General features: G+C 39.1%; 1 long non-coding RNA gene across 1 annotated transcript in view; it reads right to left on the minus strand.

Annotated features, from left to right (window-relative positions):
• The window catches only part of LOC141583671 (uncharacterized), a 44,261-nt gene extending 28,731 nt beyond the window's left edge, over positions 1-15,530 (minus strand). The window contains exons 1-2 of the long non-coding RNA XR_012516429.1: positions 15,369-15,530; positions 12,962-13,084 (exon numbers count right to left, since the gene is read on the minus strand). This is a non-coding gene — a long non-coding RNA (uncharacterized LOC141583671). The remainder of the gene's footprint in view (positions 1-12,961; positions 13,085-15,368) is intronic.
• Between the last annotated feature and the right edge of the window lie 993 nt (positions 15,531-16,523).

The following is a 16,523-nucleotide window of genomic DNA, read 5'->3' on the forward strand; positions in this document are numbered from 1 at the left end:
AATATTTTGGACTGACACGAAAATAAAAATATCAAAATTTGTGTAATGCAGGGTATAATGGAAAATTTATTAATGAAATGCTTATATTACAAAAAATATATATAAATAATTATTTAATTTCCCATCTTAAGAAGCTAGAGAAAGGGCAATTTAAACCTAAAGAAAGAAGGACAGAATTAAAAGGAGCAGTAATCAATACAATTGAAAACATAAAAAACAGCATATATATATATATATATATATATATATATATATACACACACACACAAATATAAACATACAAAGGTAAAGTTTGTTTCTATGAAAAGATTGATAAAATATTAATATAAAAATTAATAGAGTTGATAAAGTGATTAGAATTAATAAAAGTGAAAATTACAACTTATCACTAGCAAGCAAGAAAGGGTGCATCATTGTAGCCGCTGCAGACCTTAAAAAAGAATGGATTATTATGCATAATCTTATGCCCAATAGTAAATAAATCATAAATCAATTTGATACCTTATATAAAATAGATAAGCTAACAAATAACTTGAAAGAAGAAACGGAAGATATGAATAAGATTACATTTATTAGAAAGTTCGAATTTGTAATAAAAGTTTCTCCATGGTTAAACTCTATCAAATATTTAAGGAAGAAATAATATCAACTGTATAGAAACCAGAAGAGGGAATGGTTATTAATTCATTTTCTGAAGACAACATAATTCTGAAATGGATAGAGTATTGTAGCAAAAACAGTAAAATAAAATTGCAATCCTATACACTTTAAGAACATATATTCAAAGGTCCTTAAACCAATTTGTCTGAATAGAATCCAGCAGGTACAAAATGATAATACTTTATGATTAATGGGGTTTATCCCAGGGATGAAGAGTTGATTTACTTTAAAAGAATGATAAATGCAAATCATCATATTTGTAGAATATATTATTAAATTTGTTTATTTATAGAATAAGAATATCTATTTTAATAATGTAGAAATATCATTTAGCAATTTTCACCAGGTACACATGATAAAAAATGCAAACTCTCCGCAAAATAGGAATAGAATGCAACATCATCACCTTGATTAAGTGAAATAAAAACAGCTTACAGATAAATTGATAATTAGTAGTGAAACTCTAAATACTTCCATCTCACATTCAGGAACAAGACAAGAATGTCTGCTTTCTGTCTTATCCTTTGTTGCAGAAAAATGGTGAAGTTGTCCATGGATTTGGATAAGAATGAGGTCTTTGGTGGAATAATGAAAAGATCTTCAGCACTGTGATGGGGCAGAAGACGAATTTCAGTAGTTTAAATAGTAAATAGGAGGAGAATAAGTCATACTGTTTTGGAAATGTCTAATAACTTTGAAGAGAAAGAAAAAGGCTGTATGTAACTAAGGGAAACAAGGGGTCAAGAGTAGAGATTTTTTTTTTAAGATGGAAGAGGTTTATGTATGGTTAAATATATTGCAAGAAAGCCAGAAGACAAGGAGAGAAGAGTTACAGCAAAAGACGAGAATAATCCACATAGAGATTTGTAAGGAATGTGTATATGTGTGTGGGGTTGGTGGGGAGAGTGGGTAGGGGAAGAAGGGTGGTGGAAAGAGAGAAAGGCAAGAGATGGCTGAAACCCCTGTCACAGGTTAACCCTGAAGGAGGGACATCTTTTAATTGTATTCAGAAAGCATGCTTGTATGGATGATGGCCAACAGTTGAAAGCGTTCCTGCTTAGTAGCCCCCTTTTTTTCATATTTGTGTGTTGGCGGGGTGTGGGTGTGTCCAATAAGAAATGAGGTCACCTGCTAATAATCTTGAAAGAGAAATAATGTATTAAAAGTCGGGGCAATTTTTATTTTTATTTTTATTTATTTATTTTTTTTTTCTTTTTTTTTTATTGCATTTTAGGTTTTGGGGTACATGTGATGAACATGCAAGATTGTTGCATAGGTACACACATGGCAGTGTGCTTTGCTGCCTTCCGTCCCCTCACCTGTATCTGTCATTTCTCCCCATGCTATCTCTTCCCACCTCCCCACCCCCCCGCCCCTCCCCCATTTCCCCCCAACAGACCCCAGTGTGTAGTGCTCCCCTCCCTGTGTCCATGTGTCCTCATTGTTCAACACCCGCCTATGAGCGAGAATATACGGTGTTTGATTTTCTGCTCTTGTGTCAGTTTGCTGAGAATGATGGTTTCCAGGTTCATCCATGTCCCTATAAAGGACGTGAACTCATCGTTTTTGATGGCTGCATAATATTCCATGGTGTATATGTACCACATTTTCCCTATCCAGTCTATCATCGTTGGGCATTTGGGTTGGTTCCAGGTCTTTGCTATTGTAAACAGTGGTCGGGGCAATTTTTAAATAGACTGTTTTAAAAATGGGGAGGAGGCTAACTAGCAGCATATAAGTTTGCTGAGTTCCTAGTTCATGTTGGTTACCTGGAGTGTATGTAGCATAAAACTCCATAGAGGCATCCTTTGGCTCAGCAATGTTCTAATACAAAGAAGTTGGACCACTGGACTGCTTCATAATAGTGATTTTTCTTTTTTTTTCTCTTTCTCTCTCTCTCTCTTTTTTTTTTTTTTTTTTTTTTTTTTTTTTTTTTTTGATGAAGTTTCACTCTTGTTGACCAGGCTGGAGTGCACTGGCATGACCTCGGCTCACCGCAACCTCCGCCTCCTGGATTCAAGCCATTCTTCTGCCTCAGCCTCTGGAGTAGCTGGGATTACAGGCGCCCACCACCACGCCTGGCTAATTTTCTTGTATATGTAGTAGAGACAGGGTGTCACCACATTGGCCAGGCTGGTCTCAAACTCCTGACCTCATGTGATCCACCTGCTTTGGCCTCCTAAAGTGCTGGGATTGTAAGCATGAGCCACCATGCCCGGCCCATAATTGTGATTTTTCAAGTCAACATGGCAGAAAATAAGAAGAAAATCTGAGGCTGTTGGCAAGGGTGATTGACGAGAAAGACCCTGTCCATAAGCTGAACACAAAATGAGGAGGCTGAGAGATAAGGTACTAGGAGTCTTCAGACTGAGGATATCGATAAGGGCACAGAATTCAGTTACTCAGTGAGTCACGGATAGGCACCAGAAAAAGAGAAGATTCTAGGTAGAGAATAGAAGATTTAAATATAAGATCTTAAAGCTGAATGGTTCCTGGGTACGGCAAAGCCTGAGAGTATGTCACTGAAGTTGGGTGGACAGAAACCGCAACTGGGACCCATGAGGTCGAGGTTTGGAATGGTCATCAGAGCAGACATGGGATTAACTCTGTATAATGACTTGAGTGGAGATGGAGAGGAAGAGTCAAGTATGGTTCGAGGACGAAAAGTGAAAAAAGCAGGAGGAACAACGCATCGAGGTTATGACAGGCAGGTAGAACACCTGTGAAGGGTCACAGGCACCCAGGAGAAGGCAGCAAGTTTCAGACCCACAAGTGCTGCCACCTGGAGCATGGGGGTGGGGGGGAAGCAGAAAGGGAGCAAAGAGAGGGAGGCTGCAGAGACCCTGGATTTTCATTTTATATAAAGGGACTTATGAAGGCATTTTCTCAACAGATAAATGGATAAATCGCTACATGTTTACACACATACTTGTCTAAACCTTGGGGATTTAAGTAGCAAGTTATACAACAGCAGAATGTGAAAGGGCATTGTCATTAAATTTGAATTGAAAAAGTCATCAAAAACTTAAATCGTGGTTATTAAAGCTTCCAAAATTTGCTATATCCAGAAACATTCTACAACTAGAAACTTGATGAGAAGTTGACATTAAAGTGAATAAAGATGTTTGCAGCAAGAAATAAAATTAAAATTAAAAAGCTGCTGGTAGAGAGAGTCAGAGTTGGTCCATAATTAATATGAACATCAATCTCTTTGAATGTCAGGATGAAAGCCTATTCTTGCTGAAATAATTTGATTCACAGTCTCTTAAAATAGTATACAAGGGGAGAGAAAGAAGCATCGGCAAGGAAAAGGTTTGTAAAAACAATAGTGTCTAGTTTCTTTCCTGTTCCCTTTGGTGTGAAAAGTCCTAGAAGAGGGAAATTGCTTTAAGGTTGGATGCTGGGTCAACCTGCTCCTGGCCCCACCCTCTGGGAGAAGCAAGCACTGGTTTGAGCAGTTGGAATAGCCTCAGAGAACAGGAGGTTCCTTGATCAATTTATATTACAAAGGAAGTCATGTTCCAGAGGTATTTTAGCCTAAAGTGCAATCTTTCCTCATCATGCAACCTGGAAGTGTCCCTGAAAAATGCTGACAATATGTTTCACGTAACATCCGTACGACACATTGCATGATACAGCATTGCAATTATCCTTATTGAGGGGCTGCTATGGGGCAGGCATGGGCTTTTATACATGTCACTTCCTTTAGTCATTACGTCAGCCCTATGGGGAAGACATAATCCCTATTTTGGAGAGAGGAAAACAGAGACGTGGAAAGTTTAAGTGTTAAATAATGTATCTTAGAGGTAAGCTGCTGTCTCTGTGGCTGCCCACCCTATGATCTTTCCACCACTTCACACTGCCTTCTGAACAAGAGCCTCTCTAGTCAATGGCACTTCCTTAGAAAAGGTTCGGAAAGGACATGACAAATTACATCCTGCTTCAGCTTACAGCAGTACTCTTTCCAGCTCAGTGGCTTTGCAGCGAACAGGGATCAGACCCACGACCTCAGGCTAGTACAACAGAGCCCAGCAGCCTTTTACTGCCATACCTGGAAACTAATCACTGTCAGAAAATTCCCTAAAGCAAAGTGGTGATATCTGTCCTTTCTTGATGCTGCATCTCAGTCCCACAGGGAGAGGGCCAATGTGTCCCGGTGATAATCTTAATTCACACATTCATTCATCCAATGTGCATTTGGTGGGCACCATCTGTGGGCTATGTGCTACGATGGGCATTCAGAATCTACAAATCAATAAAGCAACGTTCCTGCTCTCAGTGAACTCACAGAGCAGTGAGGCCAAAATAATGAGAAACAATTATTACAAGGCGATGTGGTGAGGGCAGAGACTGCATTACACAACTGTGGGAATGGACAAGGGAGAGGTGAAAAGATGTGTGAGTATGTCCCAGTGCTCTACATGGATGCTATGGACCGCAGGGGCTCATACATTCACTGTCTCCACAGATAGCTTGTGCTGCTGGAAGTGTTGCCACCTCAGAACTACCCACTTTTCAGCAATAGGTCACTCCAGGAGCAAAGGACAAATAGATTAACATTGAGGGCTCACTTTCCTAAAGAGTCTAATGACTTTATAATAAAAGTGTTTCTACTAAAAATTTGACTATAATAAGACCAAAAATATGCTGGCTTATTTACTGTTGGTTTGCAGAACTCAGTCTTCTTACAGATATCTGAAGATACAGTATTTTTATCTGAAGACACATGTTATTTAGGAGTTGCATTCGCTGTGAGCAACAGCCATCCAGGCAAATAGAGGTAAGGTACTTTTGTGCTCATTTTCCTCATAAAAAGACAAAGTGTGGGCATAAACTGTAGTTAGCATTCGTTTCGATTGGCTTAGATTGTTTCTCCTTGTTTTTTCCTTACAGTCAGTGTTGAGGGAGCTGTGGCTGTTCTGGATGTGACTTGTGCCTTGGGCTGGAAGAAGGGGAGGAGCAGAGGGAAGCCGGTACACACTCTCTGAGTCGGCCTTTCTCATGTTTCCCGGAAGCTACACCCGACAACTTTTGCTTCTGTCTCAAAAACAATGGCTATGGCCCTTCCCCATCTGCAAGGGATTTCCCGCATGGAGTTCTGTTAGAAAGGGGGAAGAAAGACTCTAGAGGGGACACATGTTAGTCTCAGTTGTAATCATCAACCTTTATTTTTAGAAAATGATGCTACTTGGGCATTTTAGGAAAACTTTTATAAATTACTAGGTGAATAAATTGTGTAAGACAGCAGGAAGAAAAACGAGTTAGTGTGTTCAGCTTCCCTACCAGTAACAAAAAAATACTTCTAGCTCCAATATCAGACCTGCAGACAGAAGGTTATGGTAGTGCTGATTGATTTGTACCAACTGATTGCATTTATGAGTTTGCATTTATTATTTTATCCTAGCCATTGCTTAAGAACTTTATTGTGATGTGCTTACGTACTGGTTCATAAACTATATATCTTTCTTTCACAAAAGTGTGACATATTAAAAGAGAGAGGCTTATATTTTTTTCTGCTTTCAGATATTGAGTTTTAGGGGGAAAGAAAATATAGCATGAAGTAAAAATGCAATCTGATTTGAAGTTGGTATTCTTGGCCTAGCAATTCCAGCTAGCAAAGCAATTTACTGATTCAAAATAGTACTCCTCTTGAAGAGGAAGCTGGTGTGTATGTATTTATATATATGCATATATATGTGTCTATATCTTAAAAATATATGTATATGTCATGCATATATGTACCTATTTAACAACTCATTTAGTATGTCAAACACATTTTTTCTGAAACAGGTGCTTATAAATTTTGGGTTGTTTCAGTTGTTTGCTTTACTGTTACCAAAGAACAAAAGCACTCCTTGGAGTGATTTCTCCCTTCCATCGGAAGGAGACCCCTCCATGTTTCATGTAGGGAAAACCTCTGAGTACTTCTTCCCATTGCAAGTGATAAATTGATTGGCCAACTTTTTTTCAGATGAAAACAGTGGATCAACTTAGTGTCCTTCTGTTCTCTTAAGATCTCAGCAGTTCTAACACTTTAGTAATTTCTGAGGCACTACTATATTTTGGAAAAATCTTACTGAACATATTAAAATTTAGTAAATCAAATTTAGTAAATCAAATAATATAGCTGAATAGCTATATTATCTATTTATATCCATTTACCTAGCTATACATAAATGATAAGACATTTGTTTACATCTATTATGAACCAGGACCTCTGCTGGCCACTGGGGCTTCAGATAGAAACACACACCTGTGTGTCTTCAATGTTGCCCATAATGAATGGAAAACTACAATAGCATGCAATAAGTTCTGTGATCAAAGCACAGGCACTTGAAACTGCTTTTCTGAAATATAAGTTGAGTGGGGAAGGCTGAGGGGTAGTCACAATCAAACCTAGTATCTCTGTGTTACACTAGCAAGTAAATGCACAAATGTACTTTCTCTCTCTCTCTTTTTTTTTTTTTTTTTTTTTTTTTTTTTGGAATCTTGCTCTTGTCGCCCAGGCTGGAGTGCAGTGGCCCAATCTCGGCTCACTACAACCTCTGCCTCCTGGGTTCAGGTGATTCCCCTGCCTCAACCTCTCGAATAGCTGGGATTACTGGCACCCGCCATCATGCCCAGCTAATTTTTGTATTTTTAGTGGAGACGGGGTTTCACCATGTTGGCCATGTTGGCCGTGTTTCACCATGTTGGCCATGGTGAAACTCCTGACCTCAAGTGATCCTTCCGCCTCAGCCTTCCAAAGTGCTGGGATTACAAGTGGGAGCCGCTGCGCCTGGATACTTTCTCTTTTTTCTAAGAGTGTAATACTCCAATGCAGGCATTCACTCGTGTGGATGACATATTATTTTTTCCTAAACTAAGCACTCTCTGTTGTGCATTAGTGGAATATTTATGTGAGTTACACTCATACTCTTTGTAAAAGGGTTTGGATTCTTCTGAATCCCCGGCCTGAGGTCTGCAAAAAAAATGTTTAAAAATAATGTTTTTCCCCTTTTTGGCACTAGGCACCAGTTTTGTGGAAGACAATTTTTCCACAGACAGTGGTGGAGAAAGGATGGTGAAGACGGTTTTGGGATGATTCAAGTGCATTGCATTTACTGTGCACTTTATTTCTATTATTATATACGCAACAAAATGTAGAATCAGTGGAAACCCTGAGCTTGTTTTCCTGCAACTAGACGATCCCGTCTGGGGGTGATGGGAGACAGTGACAGATCATCATACACAACCGAGGAGCACACAACCTGGATTCCTGGCATGCAAAGTTCACAATAGAGTTTGCACTTCTGGGAGAATCTAATGCTGATCTGATAGGAGGCAGAGCTCAGAGCAGCTGTAAACACAGACGAAGCTTTGCTCCCCCACCTGTCACTCACCTCTCGCTTCCTAATGGGCCTGGGACCAGTACTGGTCTGTGGCCCCCAGGTTGGGGACCCCTGTCTTAGACCACTTAGCTATGTAACACACTGGCAATGATGTGTCAACTAAAAACATTTTTAAATGTTGTTTTGAAGAAATATTCTTAATAAATCAAGTTAGCCTGCTGGTTTTAGACAGCTGAAAGTAAAAAATTATTTTAATTTTACATACAATGATACAAGTAAAAATATTTTATTCTTCTGACTTTGGAAGTCATCAGACTCTTTGTAAAGTTGATATGTAGTGTGTGCCTGTGGGAGTGTATGAGTGGGTGTCTGAGTGTGTGTGAACATGAGTACGCTTGTGTGCCTCTGTGATGTGGGCTGTGGGAAGGGCTGTTTCTGTTAATTTTTAAAATTCTTTTAAAGATAAGGTATATCTGGGTTGCAAAGGCTATTGATGTTTTTTATCATTCCTATCTAGAAAATAACTGACAGTTCCTCTTTATGAAGAGACTTAATTCTAGAAGGATTTTCTAGTGTCCTTGCAGATGCTTCAGAGTTTTTTGGTTATTTGATTCCTTCTCTATTTAAAGGGAGGTAATATCTGCAGTGGATCCAAGCACAGGTGAAGCCGGTTGGAAGAAGCGAGTTGAAATGGATGATTTAGGCAGGTGCTCATCTGTAAAAAAGAGGCCTTAACATTTATCTCATTAAGCTATTGTGAGAATTAAAAGACCTAATGTAGGTGAAGTGCTCATTCCAGTATGTAGTAAGTGTCCTGTGATTAGAAGTTATTATTATTATTATCTAGGCATTTAGAAACACCTTGTTACTTATTCTCCCACATTAATTGAGTTGTTTAATTAAAATTAGCTGAGGCATCAAAGAACTATCCTTTCAGTATGAAAAGGCAGAGAACATTCACATAGTCCCCATTTCTACACTGTTATTTACTAACACATCTTAAAATGTCGGGTAATTATTTTCTTGCTCAGAATATATGTAATTAAGACAGTAATAAATTTTCAATAAATAGAAAAGTCAAAATATTAAATGGATGATTTAGGACTAAATAAATTGGGCATTATTTTCAAAATATTCAATGTATTCCTTGATAAATATTTTTATTTTCTCCAATGGAAACATTTATAAAACTTTATTTCCTGTCAAGCTGTCTGAAACATATTTTTGTTTTTCTTTGCAGTAAAATAAGAGAATATTCACAAATAAGTCTAAAGAGAACAAAGCATGACCTAAATAAAGAAAAGTACAAGTTACAACTGGAAGTTGTAAAAGAAGACTTGAATAAATGAACAAATGTACTATATTCCTAAAAGAAAGTTAAATATCACAAGGGTATCAATTCTCCATAGTTAGTAAATCAAGCCCAACCAAAATATCAACAGTATTATTTTTGTTATTTTAAAAGTTGTAAAATTCATCTACAATATATATTTTGAAAGAAATGAGGATGATATCATCCCCAAATATATTAACATATATTAAAATGTTGAAATGATTCCATTATAAGACTAATCTGTAGATCTTGATGGAGGAAAATACATATTCTGTGGAATTCCAACTTTCTATGGAATTAGGGTAGCAACATAAATCAGTGAGAAACAGATGTATCAAATTATTGTTGTTAACAATGGGATTTAAATTAATTTTGCTTCATGTGACTCTAATTTCCAATATAAATTCTTAATAAATTGAAGAGTGAAATTTTGTTTAAATTATGGATATATCAGAAAAGATAACAAAAGAAAACAGTGGTTGGGCATGGTGGCTCACATCTGTAATCCTAGCACTTTGGGAGGCCAAAGCAAGTGGATAACTTGAGGTCAGGAGTTCGAGACCAACCTGGCCAATATGGTGAGACCAGCCTAGCCAACATGTAAAAATACAAAAATTAGCCAGGCATGATGATGCGTGCCTGTAATCCCAGCTACTCAGGAGGATGAGACAGGAGAATCGCTTGAACCCAGGAGGCAGAGGTTACAGGGAGGCAAGATCTTGCCATTGCTCTCCAGCCTGGGAGACAGAGTAATACTTTGCCACCCCACCCCCACCCACACACACACAAGTATACATTTTTAAGAAAGAGAAAATTGCAATTCGTAATCCTGTCATAACTTGAACTCCATGTTGACTCTGTTTCCCCTCCAACTCTCCTTTCATTGCTGGATGGTATTCACTTATTCAGAATATTTCTCCTATAAGTGAACTTGAGTCCTTCGTGCTTCTTATTTATATTCCTCTGTACATCTCCTAATGTATATCAAGAGTTCTCAGGGAAAATTCAGAAAAGGGAAAGTAAAGAAAAGACAGCTTTATGGGTCAGGAACCATGTCATTTTGGTTCTGTTCTTGAGCATAGCACAGTGCTTGCACCTAATAGATTCTCAGTCGTATTTGCTGAATAAATGAATAAATGGGATGAAAACAAGAAAATCAGTGACAAGTCACTGGAACTTTGAAGAATCAAGAATCAGGGAGGGTACAGCTGGAAAAACATTGAGAAACCACTTGGTCACATCTTCCAATTTGCAGACAGAGAAGCCAAAGTCCAGAATTTAAAAAAAAAAAAAAAAAAAAAAAAAAAAAAAAAAAAAAAATGACTTGCTTGAGATTGCACAGCTTGTAAATGGCAGAGGGCTAAATGAATGAAAGCTCGTGTACATCCCTTTCATACTTTTCTGTCTCTACTAGTTGACCCGAAATAGAGCTAAGGTTGTAATTATAGATCCATTCATTCAAAAAACACCACTTTCTCTTCTTTTTTTTTAAATTATGTAGACATTTTAACAACTATAGCAGAGAGGAGAGCCGAGGTAAATATATTCTATCTATAGACCAGAATAAAATAGGGCAGTTTTTTCTTAACTTTCTACCATTGTTCATTGCTAATATGAAAACCAAAGGCAATTTTTTTAGCAAATGTATAATTAGTTGTTAGCAGAGTAGGACAGGAGCTCAGCTCCCCTGGATTTATATCTAATGCTCTTTCCACCATATCCTTATACTAACCAAAACATCTTTTATTAAAACACAACAGGCCGGGCGCAGTGGCTCATGCCTGTAATCCCAGCACTTTGGGAGGCCAAGGTGGGCAGATCATGAGGTCAGGAGATCAAGACCATTTGGCCAACATAGTGAAACCCCATCTCTACTAAAAATACAAAAATTAGCTGGGCATAGTGGTGCACGCATGTAGTCCCAGGCTACTCAGGAGGGTGAAGCAGGAGTATAACTTGAACCTGGGAGGTGGAGGTTGCAGTGAGCCGAGATCCTGCCACTGCACTCCAGCCTGGCAACACAGTGAGACTCTGTCTCAAAACAAAACAAAACAAAACAAAACAAAACAAAACAAAACAAAACACCAAAAAACAAAAAACCCCACAACAATACTAGGTGAAAAAAAGGACACAACTGTGTTATATTTTAAGAATCAGTGAAAAGAAAAGTACTTAAGTAAACTTACTGAATTGAATACTTCAAACAGATATGTAAAACATAACATTTATGCAATCAACATTTATTTTATTTGGCATATATTTATTAATCACTTACTATAACAAAGCACAATACGAAGTGCAAGAGATATAATGAACAGATGAGGAGCCATCCCTGCACTTACAGAATTTTCTATTTAAGGACTAAGTATCAGTGATGAAATTGAGATTGCAAAATCTGCCATTCTGGGGATTCAGTTACGTTAGAGTTAAAATGTGACCACTCATCTGAGCTATTCTGGTTAATTGAAATCAATTTAGGAACTCAGATTTTAATCGAAATATGTCAAAACAATCTCTGAGAGGAGCCATATTCATGTTATTAGCTTCTGAAGCTCATTTCTCATTTTTTTATTTAGACAACTCTGTACCTTTAACAACCGCAAGTCCAAATCAGTCTTCCACCTCTGGAACAATGTCAGTCTCATTAAAATGTACACAAAGTTTTCTCCAATGTCTGTTATCAAATAGAATATATCTGAGTATAAAAATGAGATCTTCAAGGAATATAAAGTCAAAAGGCCTGATCACCTTGTTTTTACAGTTTCCACAGACATGTAAAGCTGCCTCACTCATCAATCGGTCTAGATGTAACAGCAATCGCTCATACACAGTCACTAAAACCAAGACACACGTGGGAAAGACAGCTACAAGCAAAGATGCATATTAACTGTTCACATTGCAACATGGTTTAGCATCACAGCAGACATGGGAGAAAAGGGGGAGTTAAGAAGACAATCACCAAATAGCACAAAAACTCAAGAGGGGAAGTATGATTTTGCTTCACTTCTCTCTATTGGTTCTTTGGACTGAGGATTTTGATCGTTTTCCTGATTACAAAGTCCATCTCGTATTAGAGCAGAGAGAAAGGAGGCCAGGTGCCTACTGTTTGCAATGACAGTGCCACACTTACGTTGTGTATTAGAAGCACATCTATGTGTGTGACTGTGTCTCTGTGTGTATATGCATGTAAATACGTGTTCATACACATGTACAACATGCTCAAAACAAGTTCTGTGTGCTACCACAGTAAAGTTGGCTTTAAGAACAGGAGCTCCTCAGACACACCTATTTGTCTCTTTCAAACTTGAAACATATGGTTCTACACCCTAATTATTATTTACTTTGGCCTCCCCTCTGCTTTGGGGATCTAGAACATTGACTCCTAGAATCGGGCCATTGTCTTCTCCCTTTTCATCTCTCTAACTAGTTTTTGCACCGCCTGGAGGAGTTGCTAAGATTCTTAAGAGGAAGGGAAAATTTTTCCAGAATCTGGAAAGTATTGAAATGAGGAAAGAAGAATGCCTGTATTTACTGAATACCTGTATTTACTGACCACAACACAGGGATTGCTTGTTGGTCCTCCCTGTGGGTTTCAACAGCTAATTTTCTGGTTCCTAGAAGATAAACCTTGCCTTACCCATTTGAACCATCCTTCACAAGCTTCTCTCTGATAGAAATACTTCCTTGAAGATGTTATGGACCCTGGTTCTTCTAATTAAGAATCCCAGTATTTAATAAGGATATTCAGACTCAGCAGCATCTGCAAAAAGAAAGTAAGAGTGGCAACAAATTGCTATGAGCTGATGGTAGAGAGTCAAATGATTATTTACGGAAAATCATTGAATTTTGGTTCCAGTTAAGCCTGAAACATTAAGCATTTCTCTAATGTTTCTCTCTGTGGTGGTAATTGACTGCACATTATGATTTTTAATGGAAAATATGATGAAGCATATAGCTACAGCCCCAGTTCCTCAGCTCAACCTCTTCAATTGTTTATTTGCTATTTTAATACATCAGGCTTCCAAAACAAGAAAATTTCTTTTAAACAAACTTTACTCCATAAAATTTGCTAGAAATCCAAGCTAAGTGAGTCATCATTCAATGCCACTTTTCTCAGCGTTTACATTTAACTTTATACTGGTTTTGAAATGTGATTTTTGATGTCTATTGGTGTGTCTCAGCTCAATGGCTATGAACATGAAATGACTTATGTTTTTCCAAAACCTGTTTACCAACTTTGCTACGTCACTCTCCTTTCCTAATGGGTAATACTTCCCTTGATGTGGCATTTTGGTCTGATGCCCTGACCTTTTGGTCACTTAAAGTCATTAGGGTAGTCTTATTTGGGTACATAAACTTCTGGCACACAGACTTCATTTAAAACCTGAAAGCTCATTCTTGATCAAAGCTCTTCTTTGCTCCTTTGCCAAGACAGGATAGAACTCCAGCTTGCAGTGTGGTATGGGGGCTGGGGAGGGTAGTGTGGGATTGGTCTGCCTTCTAGACAACCTGAGATTCCTCTCCCACTTCCAGGCAGTAGTCTCTCAGATGTTGCAGATGCTGAGAAACGATGGTTGGACAAGATAAGGGTCAGAATCCTTCTCTTACTTGATTGGACACATTATAACCCTTCTTCTTTTAGTCATTACTACTTCTCATGCTAATGGCTATTGATGTGCTTTGGGTAAATTTCCGGGGTCGGGGTGGCATATATGAATAAGGTTTTCAGAGATTCTTTCCACCACACTCATGTAGAAGATCCTGTCCCAGTCTGTCGTCTCCCAAGAGAGAGAGGGATGGCATTGCTGAAACACTGATCAATCCCCGGTGCTCACCTCACTTACACACACTCCCTATGACATCCATGGTTGCTCTATCACTTACTTTGGAGTGGAATTGCTGAAGCATTGATAAATCCTCTTAGTTTCTGTCTGATATTCAGACCTGTCCTCACATGCCCCTAACTGCCACATCCTCAGAATATCCTTTTCATCAGGAGAGCTGCTCATTACCTTCCCTTTATGGACCAAGAAAGGGTCTACCCCGTGGCCTCTTGTTGCCAGAGCACCCTGTCCCATCAGGTGACCATCCTGGATGAACTCATGAATGACAGTTAAATCCAAGCTATGTTCAACAGTCTTCACTAAGCACTTAGGGAATTGGTATTTTTATCAGGACAGAGAGTGAGAATGCTCACTGCATTGCTTCAACTCTCCCCGCTCAGTTTGATGATCTATCTTCTAATTCTCTTTTTGGCTATGTAGGCTGCATGGTGTGGGGGTGATAGTTAAGTTCACTGGCAAATAAGGGAAGGAAGGACAGAAAATGGCAGTGTCCGTCTCACAGACTCTCCACCTCATTTGGAGAGATTCTCTTGGAAGTCATCTCCTTCACTAGCTTGTAGAACGAGGAGCACGTTTCTGCAGAAAGTAACATCCTTCAAAAGGCAGAGTTTCCTTTTCCTTGTTCAGCCCCATGTTTGTTGAGAAGCTGGTGTATTGCAGGGCCTGTGATGGCTGGGTTAGTTCTGGTGTCCTTCAGGAAATCTTCCAGGAAGGTGGCTGGCCTCAACTGGTGAGACCCAGGTGAACTTAAAATGTGAGGTATTTAGCACTTGTCATTCTCATTCTGGACCTTAACTGTGAGTCTGATAAGAAAGGAAAGAATCGGGCCGGGCACAGTGGCTCATGCCTGTAAGAATCCTGTGCCGGGCACGGTAGCTCACTTTGGGAGGCTGAAGCAGGTGGATCACAAGGTCAAGAGATTGAGACCATCCTGGCCAACATGGTGAAACCCTGTCTCTTTTAAAAATACAAATATTAGCTGGGCATGGTGGCGTATGCCTGTAGTCCCACCTACTTGGGAGGATGAGGCAGGAGAATCATTTGAACCCAGAGGTGGAGGTTACAGTGAACTGAGATCGCACCACTGCACTCCAGCCTGGGTAACAGAATGAGACTCCAACTCAACAACAACAAAAAAAGGTAAAGAATCTTAATGAATCTCACCCTGTAATTAAGTTGTAGCATTAGAGTTCTGCTCACCTGCTGCCAAGAGGACACCCTGCTGTGTTGTTTTGATCTGACTGTCCCACTCTTCATGGGAGACCTGGTGTTTCTCTCAGTCAAAACTAGCTTTTTCCGAGGTGGATGGATCACAAGGTCAAGAGATCGAGACCATCCTGGTCAACAAGGTGAAACCCCGTCTCTACTAAAAGTACAAAAAAAAAAAATTAGCTGGGCATGGTGGTGCAAGCCTGTAATCCTAGCTACTCAGGAGGCTGAGGCAGGAGAATTGCCTGAACGCAGGAGACGGAGGTTGCGGTGAGCCGAGATCGCGCCATTGCACTCACTCCAGCCTGAGTAACACGAGCAAAACTCCATCTCAAAAAAAAAAAAAAAAAAAAAAAAAACACCTAGCTTTTTCTTGGATGCTAGCTTTCTGGCTAGTGTAACCTTCCTTTGTTTTCCTGGTCCTAAAGCTGATCATTCCTCACTTAGATCCAGAGCCTGCCCAGGTGCTCACTGCACTTGCATACACACACTCCCTATGGTATCCATGGTTGCTCCATCACCAACTTCGGGGTGGAATTGCTGAAGCATTGATAAATCCTCTTGGTTTCTTTCCAATGTTCAACCTGTCCTCACATGGCCCTAATTACCACTTCCTCAGAATATCTTTTTCATTAGGAGAGCTGCTCATCAATCTTCCCTTTATGGACAAATCAAGCAGGAGCCCCGGGTCCTCCTTTCTGATTCTTCTGTTTTCCTCCTGACCTTCTCTCACATCTCCACTCCTTTCAGGATGTGATGATGAATAATTCAGAGATTTGACTGTGCTCTACCATAGGCACCGATTCTTTAACTATTCAAGACAGCATTCGAGCAATGTGTCTCTGTCTGACTCAAAAAGCAAGCTTCAAACCTCCTGGCATCCAGGCCAAACTTTCCCTCGAATGTCTGCCTCCTGACACATAAATAAATACCTTGTTAGGGAGACTGTAATGACATAGGAATAAATCGACCAGAAAACCCCTATGTTATAACAGGCTTCATTGCCCTAGGAATCATAGAGAAAATAGATTATATAGACAAAATTGAAGGATTAACCCTTAACCAAGTGTTTGATTTCACTGGGTTAGATGATGCTGTTTTAAGAGTGGATTTAATTTCATTTTATTCAACAAACAGTAATAAACA

Source organism: Saimiri boliviensis, chromosome 1 (genome assembly GCF_048565385.1).
Source record: "Saimiri boliviensis isolate mSaiBol1 chromosome 1, mSaiBol1.pri, whole genome shotgun sequence".
In the NCBI taxonomy this organism is placed as follows: domain Eukaryota; kingdom Metazoa; phylum Chordata; class Mammalia; order Primates; family Cebidae; genus Saimiri; species Saimiri boliviensis.